This window comes from Neolamprologus multifasciatus, chromosome 4 (assembly GCF_963576455.1).
Source record: "Neolamprologus multifasciatus chromosome 4, fNeoMul1.2, whole genome shotgun sequence".
NCBI classification, from domain to species: Eukaryota; Metazoa; Chordata; class Actinopteri; order Cichliformes; family Cichlidae; genus Neolamprologus; species Neolamprologus multifasciatus.
Window position 1 is genome coordinate 30,620,660 of NC_140442.1, and position 13,453 is coordinate 30,634,112.

A 13,453-nucleotide genomic window follows, 5' to 3' on the forward strand; every position below is an offset into this window, starting at 1 on the left:
GTTTTAACCGATGCATGAAACGATACATTTTTAGACATAAGTTGTAACGGCGCCGTTTTCTTTGTATTTATTACACGGCGTGCTGCGGGGAAAAGCCTGTTCTAACGTTTGACTATAAGGTTTATTTTTTAGCACCTGGCGTCTTTTTTACTTCTCATCCGTAAATAATCTGCTCTTTCACGTGATGCAGTTTATTTTGAAAAGTCTCAACAGGATCTTGAGCTTTATTGTGAAAGGTTTATGTGGAACATCAACAAGCAGACATGCGATGCTGTTACCGTCGTTGTTGCTAACGACAACACATAAAAACAGGCGCTTGTCCGTCCGTAGTGTGGTTATATTAAATATAAGAGAAAGAGAGAACTTTAACAAATTAATAATAACTACAGTGACATCAAAACCATGAAAAATGTTGCTGTAAACAGTTTATTTTGCGACACCACGAAACAAACGATAGCGTAAAATGAAACGATGTTTTTATATCGTCATCCGATATATATGGTTATATCGAACAGCCCTAACCAGGACTACGACATCCCGACAGGTATTAGCTAGAAAATCTTTCGTTGCTGTGTTTGGTTCCAAAAAAATTGCAGTGCAACTAAAAGCTTTTTTACCAGTCAGCTACACTGAGCGCTTCAATGCTTCAATGCTGGTTCAGGGCTCCCCAGTTGCTGTGTGAGAGCGCACTCACCAGTACCTCACCATAGTAACCCCACCGGGATCGTAGGATAAAATGGAAAAAGGAAAAGAGAAAGATGAAGGAGAGAAAGCACAAGACAGCGTGCCAAGGCGAAGGAGGGGAAAGGATTTGAGAAGGGCTGCTAATGTTTTTTGCAGACACTGGCTCCTGAAGGTTCCTGTAATTGGTGCGATCTGAGAAGTTGGATCTTTCTGCTTCAGCTCTGCCCGTCTTTCTTCTCCTCTTTTCTCTTTTCTTCTTTCCTTCTCATTTTTCACCTCTTCCTCATCCTTTAACCTACAGGAAGCATACTGGCAAGGCTTTTTTCACATTCACTGTCTCCTTCATTTAGCAAAGGCAAGTCAAAGAGGAACCACAGACTGGAAATAGTAACACTGAATCAGAGAGCAAAATAGCTGTGCCCTTCATGGAAGGCCCTGATTATTCCAATCAAAACGTTAAGTCAGCAGAGCTCCAAATGAGGCCAGAATAGCCAAGATCAACGTCGGTGAAGAAACACAGGTGGCAATTCCATGATCACTGTGAGATTTTTCCACACGAACTCCTATTTTAACCTCCATGTGCGGCGTGCATGGCCAGTAATCAACGTCGGTGATCCAGTTCCAGTAATCATCATCATAGCGGCTTATCTGCCATAATCTGTGCGCAGCGTGCAACATCCTGTCTTTACAGCAGCACGAAAGCATCAACATTTTAGTGAAAAATGAAATAAAAATCTGTGATATTTCTTAAACTTTCAGTCTCCTACTTCATCTATACTGTTCAGTTTGCACTAGTGCAAAGACAGCGAGCCTCAGTCTTCCTCTGAGGTCAGAGGGCCTCCGAGACACGAGCACCTTTAAGACCTTTGGCTTTACAGCTCAAACAGCTGATAAGCTTGCTTAGCAGAGCATAAAGACTACCTACACACAGTTCTGATGTGAGCACTCAGGGACTTAGATGGATTATTCTCCAGCTATATGATCCACTCATGACCATGCATGTGTAGGTGTGTGAACCCGAGCGACAACAAGCCAGACTTGGCTCCGTACACCGAAGTGGCTCCACCGAGGAAGCTCTATAGAAATCAATCTGTGAGCTCGATGCCAAACAGCAGAATCTAGTTTAGTTTATGAATAATTATAAGGAATCCAAACTTCTCAAATACATCAGTGTTAATTTGGGGAAAAAGAGAACTTACTTTACAGAAACTGTGAAGTGAAACTCCACATTCAGGAAAGAAAAAGCCCTTTCTGGGTTCAAGGACTACAAGTTTGAAAATACATAAACTTTAAATTAGTTTACCAGACGTTTCTTTTTAGAGGAGTCTTTATTAGTCAGATATACATTACACACAGCGATCTTTTCCATATTTAACAGCCAATTAGAAAGCCGAGGTCAAAAAGCAGGTTCTGTGGTGCTGTAACCATCATGTGACTCATGATCAATAACTGAGACTATCGCCTCTGTAGCTGCAGCTCTTCTTCAGTAAAGCAGCTCGAAGCCAAATCTGCCACATTTACCACTCTGTTCCAAACTTAAACCTGCTATTGTGAATGCGCTCATACAATGACAAGTGCGGCTACATGCACGCTACACAGATGGTGCATCTATAACAGTCAAGAAAGTGAGTCATCATCTTGGCTACTCAGATGAAGAAAGAGGATCACCAACCAATTATCAGCCGGCATGAAGAACACTGCAGCACAGACAACAATGCTAATGCCACGCAGCATTTATGAGACACGTTTATTGCTGTTGTGGTGTTACTTTGTATTTACATGGATACATTAACCCTTTAAGACCCACCATAGAACCAAGTCCACCAGAGCTTATATTATATGTTTACATGCTGTGGAGCCATTTTTAGGAGCATTTCAAGTTGCTATACATCAATACAACCATTACAGCCCAGATTTTAATAACATGTCTGCATTAAGTGCATAGTAATTACATAAATTGCAAAAAAGTGCAATAAACCACAAAGAAATTGAAAATCGTTTTTGTTTTTTAACATATATTTCTAGTTAGAGAAATTTAAGAGGCTTATCCCTCAAAACTGTAAATACAAAAAAGTTGCACAAAATAGTTTCCCACCACAGGAAATTTATTTTAAGTGTCTTCATAGTTTTATTTTTGAAATACACCAATTTTTATACACTGCAGGAAAAACGAAAATAAATATTATAATGCAAATTTGCAAAAAAAGCAGCATATGCATCAAAATAAACTATTTCCAGCAGTGCAATATGAGTCCTAAGCATCCCAGAAACCACACAGAAAGTCATAAAGTCAAAGATAACTTTTAAAAACACCAGTATAGGCTCATGAGGCCCCGATGGTAAAAAACTACATTTCCGCAAAACAACGTCACTTCCGGTTTCAGGCAGGTCATGGCGGACATGCGATAGTTCGCGCTGACGTCTATTCCAATGTAGGAAGTGTTACAAACAGCTGATCGGATCAGCAAAGCGTGTTTCTGGAATATTATGTTTTTGTTGCTGCAAGTGCTTTTTATGCAGTTTTTGCAAAGTTATATGTGGAAGGAAACACTACATAGATATAGATATAGATATAGATATCTATATCTACATATACATATAGATGTAGGCTGCCGGGGGATTCCCATGATGCATTGAGTTTTTCCTTTCCAGTCACCTTTCTCACTCACTATGTGTTAACAGACCTCTCTGCATTGAATCATATCTGTTATTAATCTCTGTCTCTCTTCCACAGCATGTCTTTTATCCTGTCTTCCTTCTCTCACCCCAACCGGTCGCAGCAGATGGCCCCGCCCCTCCCTGAGCCTGGTTCTGCCGGAGGTTTCTTCCTGTTAAAAGGGAGTTTTTCCTTCCCACTGTCGCCAAAGTGCTTGCTCATAGGGGGTCATATGATTGTTGGGCTTTTCTCTGTATCTATGAAGCGCCTTGAGGCGACATTTGTTGTGATTTGGCGCTATATAAATAAAATTGAATTGAATTGAATTGAATTGAATTGAAATGTGGAAGGAAACTGTGACCGAGGACAAGCTGATGGCATAAGATGTAAGTACAACTCCTCTGGTTTCATATGCAAAAAAAATTATTGCGCTAGCTCACGTGGTTGCAGAGCTACCGGGATTTAAAAATAGTTACGCAAAACGGAGCGTGCTGCTCCGACCGGCTTTAAAGGGTTAATGTTAAACTGCCTCGTGTGGTTAAGGTGCTTGAGAAGTTTTAAAATGGAACAGCTGATCAGTCATCTTCACTTCAGAGAGACACATCACAATGATTTTTAATGTTCATATGTGCACATCTGGTATATTACTTTGTTTTAAATGGCCCAGGAATCTTATAATATAATGAGCAATGCTAATGCTAATGCTAATGCAAACTTATTAAATTATTTGAAATGCAGTGTAAAATCAGCAAAACCCTGAAATTATAATTTGATAAAGTCAGAAAAGGCAAGCATCTGATTCCAGCGGCTGATTCTAGATAACCATCAACACTAAACACAGGAAAACTATCAAGACCCATCCTGGTGGTCAGCCCTCAGATACAAAATGAAATGTCTTTACTTTTTCAACAGGCCGTCTCTGTATGAAAAAGCAGTGGTAATAATATCAGGTTGCATGCCTCGAACTATAAGTGGATATCCTCTTTCCGTGAAGGATCATCCCATTTCCAACCAGTGCGCCTGACCTCCGACTCCGATTTCGTCCCCAATCAAAAAAGCACAACCTCGTCTTTTAATCCAACTCCATAATCACAAACTCTCCCGTCCTCATCAGCCACACATCGCTGGCCTACACAGATTTGTACACAGTGTACAGAGCTCGACCCTCATATTACAGCAAATAAGTATCTTCCATGATTAAATCATTAAGGAGCTTTTTCTTTCTCCCCCTAGCTAAAGCCCTTTCCTCTGCATTTGCCTCCGTTCAGCCCTCTCTGCTGTTTGATCTGGAGTTAGAGGAGGGATGGAGTGGGCTGGGGCTGGTGGGATGTTAGTGATGGTGGGGGTGGGGATTAAGTTGTTTGGGCTGTCCACAGGCTCAAACGCTAAGCGCTCAATCACTCAATCACCGGGATCCACACGCTCACTGGGACTTAGCCTCACAGATCCCACTGACATTGACCGTGCTCGGTCCGCTAAATCTATCTGCTCCCGAGCTGACCTGCACAGCCGCCGATGATCCTGTATCTCTATCTGCATTGACCAATTTTCCATCACTATCAGCTGCTTACGATGCATGATGATATCAAACGGAGAGGGGGAGAGGAAGAGTGAGAGCAGGTAGGTACGGGATTAGAGGTCTGCTTTGTTTTTCTGCACTGTGCATTTTTAAAACACATTTTCTAACTGTAGCACCAGAAAAAAGAACAAAAACATGAGCTGAAAGGCACTTTTGGGACTCATCATAAAGTAACGATGCCATTTGTTGACAGTCTGTCTTTCTGAAGCTTTCAAACTTCTCGGTTGGAGTTTTGCATGCCTGAGAGATCTTTACACCCCATCCAGAGCTTTGTGCAGCCAGAAGATGACACACTTGTTTCATTACAAATATAACCTCATTGCTGCCTCATAACTCTTTTTGCGGTTAATTCTTCCCTCTGTTTTTCTTACAGGCTGCTGCTACGCCGACGGGCCAAAGGTGCTTTTTTAATGAGAAGAATGGTGTGTTCGTGAGACGAGGCAGATAAAAGAGACAGAGACAGAATATCAGACAGTCTTAAAGGTCAACTGTGTGCTCACTTCCTGTTCTTTCAAAGCACATTAATATCACTATCATCACCCATAACATCAGTCCTCTCCCACACCTCATGTACCATTTGGTTCTCATGCAAGAACATTTTTCTGTTCTTATCCTAAACCCTCTCAGATCCAGTAAAGCTTGTGGTAAATTGTCCATTTCAACTTGATGAAGGTCAAGTTAGCTTCTATTAGTGAGCCTTAGCACAATCAACACTTGTGAACGTGCTCTATGAAAGCCAGAATTTTCTTTGTTCGAACTTATTTCAATTGGAAAAACTAAAATAACTAAAATAACTAAAAATCTGAACATTTAGGATTTTAGGGCGATCGTGGCTCAAGAGTTGGGAGTTCATCTTGTAATCGGAAGGTTGCCGGTTCGAGCCCCGGCTTGGACAGTCCCGGTTGTTGTGTCCTTGGGCAAGACACTTCACCCGTTGCCTACTGGTGGTGGTCAGAGGGCCCGGTGGCGCCAGTGTTTGGCAGCCTCACCTCTGTCAGTGCGCCCCAGGGTGGCTGTGGCTACAATGTAGCTACAATGTAGCTGTAGCTACAATGTAGCTGTAGCTACAGGATACAATGTAGCTGTAGCTACATTGTATCCTGTAGCTACATTGTAGCTACAATGTAGCTACATTGTAGCTGCCATCACCAGTGTGTGAATGTGTGGATGACTGGATATGTAAAGCGCTTTGGGGTCCTTAGGGACTAGTAAAGCGCTATACAAATACAGGCCATTTACCATTTATTTTGTCTGAAGTGAACATTTCTGTTCGTTGGCCCCTTCAGCAGAATCCAAGGCTGAGTTACAGTTAGCCTGGACACATGTGTAACAGCAGGAGGCCTGAATGCTTTACAGGAGTTTCAGTTACGTGGGAAGAATAAATATTTATGAGGGAAGTGTCTTTATGCATGCTCACAAAGTACTGAAGTTTAACTTCAGCAAAAATTAGAAGGAGTCTGCTGTAGATGTCGGTTCGCCTTCGAGTATGGAAAGTAGAGTTTCCGAACTCGAGGATAAATTAAGGGACCAACGGCAAACCACAACCCCCGGTTCAAGTTCGAACAGGGACCCTTGATTGATTGCTCCGTCAACTCCTTCAACTGTCTCCGCTGTAATGTCCCCAGAAGAATACTTGGCAGTAGCTGCATCATGGAACCAAAATAAGTAAAGAAGTCAAAGCCGCACTGTGACGAAAGTGAAGAGTAGATGGACAAAGTTAAAAACCCGAAGCAAAGGAGTACATCAAACAGAGACGAACTGTTTGAGAGCATGTGACAGTGATGAAGATAGGTGAGGCTGCGAAGTGGAACAGAAAACGATCATGGTCTGCAAAACCTGGAGTATAAGCTGCCAAGCCAAAACATGCCAATCAGCTATCAGCGTCCTTCCAAACCTGGAGAACGGCGCTCGTTTGGCAGCCAAAGAAAATAAAATCAAACTCAACTGATCTCAACATCAGCTGATAGCTGTTAAAGATCTGCAAGCCACTTTGTAACCTAACCCCAGCTCCTCCTTTTATTCCGTCATATCTGTTGTGACTGATGCCTGCGCTGTGAGGGCGTCTCGCCACAGCTCTTTGTGATTTCCATATATGTGTGGAAACGTGGGGATCTAAATTACAGCAGATGGAACTAATCTTCTTTCGACTATCGTGATCCTGAAACATTAGGTTCACAATTTATCTTAGTTGGTTTCAGTGTTTTATCTTATAGACAAAACTCTGAAAGCACTCTGTGCATATATTGGTCGGTGTTCGCCTGCCACACCACGCTCCAACACCAACCATAACGGAGTGCAGATCACAATCACAGCATGCTGCTGGGTCACTGCACTACACATACAAAGTTACACAGAGTATAGGAAACATCAGGAAATGATTAGGCTAATGCAGCCGTATTACAAACAGAGAAATACTGAAATCCATTCAACTGTGTGACGGGACTTTTATTGTCCAAAACTTTATTGTCCAAAGTTGAGGAAAAATTGCCTTGATGAGAGCGAACTGTTGATTCAGGGCTCCAGCCAACAACAGGGAGACATTTAGCCAAGTTCTGTAAGTCAGCCTTTATTTATTTTGGGATTATTAGATTTTCATTTTTATTAACACTGCCTCACTGCTTCACTATTTGTCTTTAATGAGTATTCGTACTTTATTTATAAGTGTCATTATCTAAACAGCTCATCTTTACAGCCAACAGAGGGTCCCCACAGGGTTATTTCTGCTGCTGTGGCGGAGAGCTGCTTTGGAAGTTTTTATTTCTGGAACTGATTTTCTGTCGATAATGTCCCTCTTTGAACCGTGCACATTAAAGACCAGCTTTGTGTTATTAAAGAACTAGAATATCTGACATGTAGTGTGCGGATTTATTTGTGTAGCCTGCTTTTCAAGGATGAGAAGTGAAGAAAAACAATGAGAAGGAAAAACAGGAATAATAAGCAAACTTGTGCGAGAGCTGAAATCTTGGAGACCCAGAGGTGACAAAAGATCACGCTGAGGGTTTGGAGGAGGAGGAGGAAGATGGAGAGCAAGCGGAGCGGCCCTGGTGTCTGTTTTCCCTCTGGCTGGTGATGGGCGACTGCAGCCAGCATAAACACATGCCTTCATGGCTCACACATTTCCTGCTTCACTCCACATCCCAGTGCTGGGCCACACAGGCTCAGGACACCACAGTTACACGCACGGGCGTGTGTCCGAGTACATCTCCGTGCATGCATCCGTGGCATGCTACTCTTGTGGTTAACATGGATTTAACCGTTTGCAGAAATCTTCCTCTTATCACAAGTCCGACCACGTCTGTGCAGATGCCTGAACTCACACACAACTCACACATTAAAAAGCTCCATCTCAGCTGAACGTAAAAGATCTGTTTCATACTGAGCTTTGAGGAAGGAACCATCTCATATGTGGTCCAACAAGCCTGAGCACTATTCATCTCCCCGCTGGTTGGCGTCCCTCTCCTCCCACAGGCGAGATCTTGATGCATGGTACTGCTTCTCCCTCACATACGTGTGAGAGAGCGTGTTGCATCATTCTCTTACTTTAGGGGGAGTGGAGCAGCAAGGTTGTCTAATGTGTTGATTCTACACAGTTCCTTTCATCTATTGAGAGCCTTTTCTCATCTATAGCGAGAACCTCCTCAATCACCTTTGAGACAAAATCAGGCGGAAAGAGAGATTTAAGACACAATGACGATGGGTAGAGAGGAGCAGGGGAGTGTGGGAGATTGAAAGACAGGGGCGGTGGGGGGGCGCTAAAGAGATGGATCGAGGAAAGAAAAAAAAGCAGAGGGGCTGCAAGGGACCTCGCGATCCGTTATCCTAGAGAGACAATTCCCAAGAGGACCTGCCGTTAATTGGAAAGAGACATTACTGGTCAACTCCAGCTTTGGTCTCCCATCTACACTCCACTGGTGTACCACCAAGCTGTTAACTGTATGAGTTAGAGAAGCACTGGAGAAAATGTTCTTCTGAACATCCATTTCAGCAAAGGCGTTAAAGCTTTTAGAGCTGAGGGGTCGTCGAGGCAAGTCTCTCTCTGGTAAATGGTGTGTAAAACAGGCCTGGTGGTGGAAGTGGCTGCATCCCAGAAGGAGATGATTATCTGGGGCAGATTTCACACACTGCGGGGCACTGAGTATCCCTTAAGGATCGTGTAAGTGCTGTATAGGCGTTATATAGTGCTGCATGAGTATCCCTAAAGTAACGGGGCAATCATCTGGGCCTTGAATGGAAAACACTCTTGTCCATAAATCTGGTTAAGGAGGAGCATTTATTCAAAGGCTGTAAACATGAAAAAGACAAACAATTTTTACGGTCTATTCAAAGAGCTGCTATATTTGCTGTGTGGAGTCTAGTCTCTAATAGATCCCGGACTAAGACCTGGGAGTACGTCAGGCCACAAGAGACCCAACACATCCTCATGAATGACTCACAAACGTACAGATGTACAGCATGTTGTGAGATGAGGAAGTAAAAAATGTGACCAAAAGTCCACAGAGGGAAGTTGGAAAGATGGAAGTGGCATGAATCAGAGCACTTTCATCCCAAAGACACGTGTCTTTCAGACGTTTGCTTTACTTTAATTGTTGATGTTTCATTTGCAGTGTTTGGCTGGATGGAGCTACTTTGTTAGGTTTATGAATATGTGGGCAAGTGTTTGATTTAAAATACATGCATTCACTAATTAAATAATGCAGACATGAGATGTGATACATCTGCTTTATCATTTGAACTTCAAATCTCCAGCTTGCACAATACTCTCATATTCACTGTACAGTTGAAATATTAGGAATCAATTAAAATAAGACTTAAGAAGTAGCTTTCTTTAACCCTTTAAAACCGGTCGGAGCAGCACGCTCTGTTTTGCGTAACTATTTTTAAATCCCGGTAGCTCTGCAACCACGTGAGCTAGCGCAATAATTTTTTTTGCATATGAAACCGGAGGAGTTGTACTTACATCTTATGCCATCAGCTTGTCCTCGGTCACAGTTTCCTTCCACATATAGCTTTGCAAAAACTGCATAAAAAGCACTTGCAGCAACAAAAACATAATATTCCAGAAACACGCTTTGATCCGATCAGCTGTTCATAACACTTCCTACATTGGAATAGACGTCAGCGCGAACTATCGCATGTCCGCCATGACCTGCCCGAAACCGGAAGTGACGTCATTTTCGCGGAAATGTAGTTTTTTACCGTCCGGGCCTCATGAGCCTATACTGGTGTTTTTAAAAGTTATGTTTGACTTTATGACTTTCTGTGTGGTTTCTGGGATGCTTAGGACTCATATTGCACTGCTGGAAATAGTTTATTTTGATGCATATGCTGCTTTTTTGCAAATTTGCATCATAATATTTATTTTTCGTTTTTCCTGCAATGTATAAAAATTGGTGTATTTCAAAAATAAAACTATGAAGACACTCAAAATAAATTTCCTGTGGTGGGAAACTATTTTGTGCAACTTTTTTGTATTTACAGTTTTGAGGGATAAGCCTCTTAAATTTCTCTAACTAGAAATATATGTTAAAAAAACAAAAACAATTTTCAATTTTTTTGTAGTTTATTGCACTTTTTTACAATTTATGTAATTACTATGCACTTAATGCAGACATATTATTAAAATCTAGGCTGTAATGGTTGTATTGATGTATAGCAACTTGAAATGCTCCCAAAAATGGCTCCACAGCATGTAAACATATAATATAAGCTCTGGTGGACTTGGTTCTATGGAAGGTCTTAAAGGGTTAATGTATCCATGTAAATACAAAGTAACACCACAACAGCAATAAACGTGTCTCGCAAATGCACGTTATACTGCAGAAGCTAACCAGCAGCTAACCTGCAAACACAATGTGTGAATGTGAAATATTTGATATTTGAAATATTTGGTTCACCCAGTACTATGCAATCCTATATATATTTATATCGTGCTTTTCTGGTGATCGCTTATTAAAAGCTTATTACTGTTGCTGTAATTTAACTGCTGACCGTTAATAAAAAGGTGATTACATACGCCTGTGTTACCAGCTAACGAGCACAACACACGACCGCCAAGTGTTGAATTAAAAAGACGACTGATACATTACCTCGCTGATCAGGGCCGCGGTCGCTCAGCCTGCGCGCTCGTGTCGAACAACATGTGTTAAGTATGCTTGCTAAGGTCATCAGGGTCCACAAGATGAAAGCTGATCATCAGCAGGTATATCAGTTTACATGAAAATTAATATGCGTCACACAAACTCTCTCATGTGACATTTTGTGTGCTACACGCCCCCTCGCTGTTTGCTTGCTTTTCATCGGCCTGCAGTCTCCTACTGGCTCAAGTGAGGTCGTTCTTTTAGAGAGCGCACTGTTTAACCCCTGTCTGCGCATGCATGTCTTTGCATATGTATGCATACATATAAATATGCTGCATATGTTTGAGCATGCACAAAAGTGTGTGAGCGTGTTTCTCCAGTGCTCAGAGCATTTCTGTGCTGCTCGGAGCTGCGGGCTGTTTTAGGCTGCGGTCTAAGTTCAATAAGCCAGGTTTGACATACGCTAGCATTCTGTACAAACACTGTCCAGTGGTCGGCCCTGCACTCTAACCCTGCTATTATGACTGCTGCGCTGCCAGTGTGCATATGCTGCTGTAGCGGAAAGAGGAAAAGCAAGAGGCAGGAGAAAGAAAAACAGCACAAGATGGCAAATGAGAAAAACAAGAGCAAAACCAGAGTCCAGAAGGGACAACGAGCTGCCCAGACCTAAAAATATTGTAATGTTCTTCCCCAACGACTGAATATGTTTCTAGGGTAATGACAGGGTTGGACAAAATAAACACAGAGTAAAGAAGCTGGCTCAGAGCAAGACCAGCAGGTGTCTCTGTACAGGAAGGTAGAGCAGCAAAGACGACCGCTAGCGAAACCAGTTAGCACAAGCTGAAGGTTGTGTCAGTACGAACTGCCGCTGTTCATGTCCGACATCAGTGCCAAGTCAATCCAGACAGTCAGAAACAATGTTAGCCTCACAGATGTTTCTCAACCCACACTTATTATCTATTCTTATCTAATCCAATTTGCTGTTATAGAAAACAACCCGCAATGTTTAAACTCGGATCTTGATGTACTGTGTAATGAAATTCACCAAATGGAAAAAGTGAATTGGTTTAGTGGTCTGAGACAAGCAGCAATGATGTTAATCTGGAGAATTAACTGTACTTTGCTGTACGGTGACCTAATCGAATTGACCAGTGAAGGCCATTGGATAAAAGCCTTCCACATCCTGTGAATTACTACACGTCTCACTACCATCCTACCTGCCTGCTGGCCTCTCCATCTGCCCACTCAGCTAGCAAATGAAAACCTCCTTCGGCACACTGCAACCTGCCTAATACTACACTTGTCTCTCGTACACCCTACTAGGCATGTGCTGTCTCAGTGGTGGTTTTCTCATAAAGAGCTACAGTGTCAGCCTGCCTGCCTGCCAGCTTGCTGCTCCCATAAAGACGTAGGAATGAGGGACCAATCTCATTAGGGGAAGATTAGGCCAACATCTGTTTGCTGTCCCGATGCCATTGCTGCTGCTGCTGCTGCTGCTGCTGTGCGGCTCTGATGAGTGGTAACGCCACTGCCAGGGTATTGTACGAGCTAACGTGCACGCAAGCACCCACTCTCCACACAATCTAAGCTGTTATGAGATACTAATCACTGCTGTCATTGGCTTGGAGTGGAAGAGTTAGTGGTGGCCTGACCAAGTTTGTGTGTGTTGTCTTTGTTCTGCTGCATGGTCCAAGCCCACAAAACAAGTCGCAAAACACCCGAGGGACATGAGTAACAGACCAAAGACAGAACCCAAACAGCTACAATGTTACGAGAGGGAGAGAGGAAAGCAACAAGTGAGTAAGAGGCAGAAGCAGGGAGGGATAGCAGGAGAAAGGGAAACACGTGAGGAGGTTAAATGTAACAGAGGGTTTATTGTTTGTGGTTCGTTGGGGAGGGAACGAGTTGAGCGAAGGAGGGGAAAGGGAGCAGGATGAGGGGAGGGAGACGGTGGGAACAGCGCGTTGGCAGAAGCCACAGCGTCAGGCAGAGCTGCTCAGTCAGCCTGCAGAATACGGCCTCCCTCCCAAACAAGCAGCACGGTAATCTGACTAATGCTGCTCAGTGGAAATCAAACAGCCATGGCACAAGATTAAACAGGCTAGGAAGGAGCAGGTCGTTCACAGGCAGCACACAACAAGCTCGTCTTGAATGGTTGTAACTTACGATTGTGACTTACAATTCATCAAATTCAATCCCTCACAGGAAGTTGGAGAGGTTTGACATTTTAACAAACGCACCTCTTTTCCTATGACGGAAAAACTCATGCCTGTTTTAAACAGTCGGCGCATTAGCATAACTGCTAGCTGAAAACATGCTAGAAAAATGGCTCAATAAACAGAACATTATCAGAGTCGTAATAGCTGTTTCCCCTGCTTCCACTCTTTAAAAAAGAATCCAACTTTCAGCAATAAGCACGTTTTTGGCTGCTGGCTTATTATAAAAGAGAAAAGCATC

At 42.8% G+C, this 13,453-nt stretch overlaps 1 protein-coding gene and 1 long non-coding RNA gene across 19 annotated transcripts in view; both read right to left on the minus strand.

Moving 5' to 3' along the window:
- nfixb (nuclear factor I/Xb) overlaps positions 1–13,453 on the minus strand; it is a 139,335-nt gene that overhangs the window by 55,243 nt on the left and 70,639 nt on the right. The gene's annotated exons all lie outside the window — the stretch shown is intronic.
- The window catches only part of LOC146520818 (uncharacterized), a 30,167-nt gene continuing 21,351 nt past the window's right edge, over positions 4,638–13,453 (minus strand). Inside the window, exon 2 of the long non-coding RNA XR_014873726.1 lies at positions 4,638–8,927. This is a non-coding gene — a long non-coding RNA (uncharacterized LOC146520818). The remainder of the gene's footprint in view (positions 8,928–13,453) is intronic.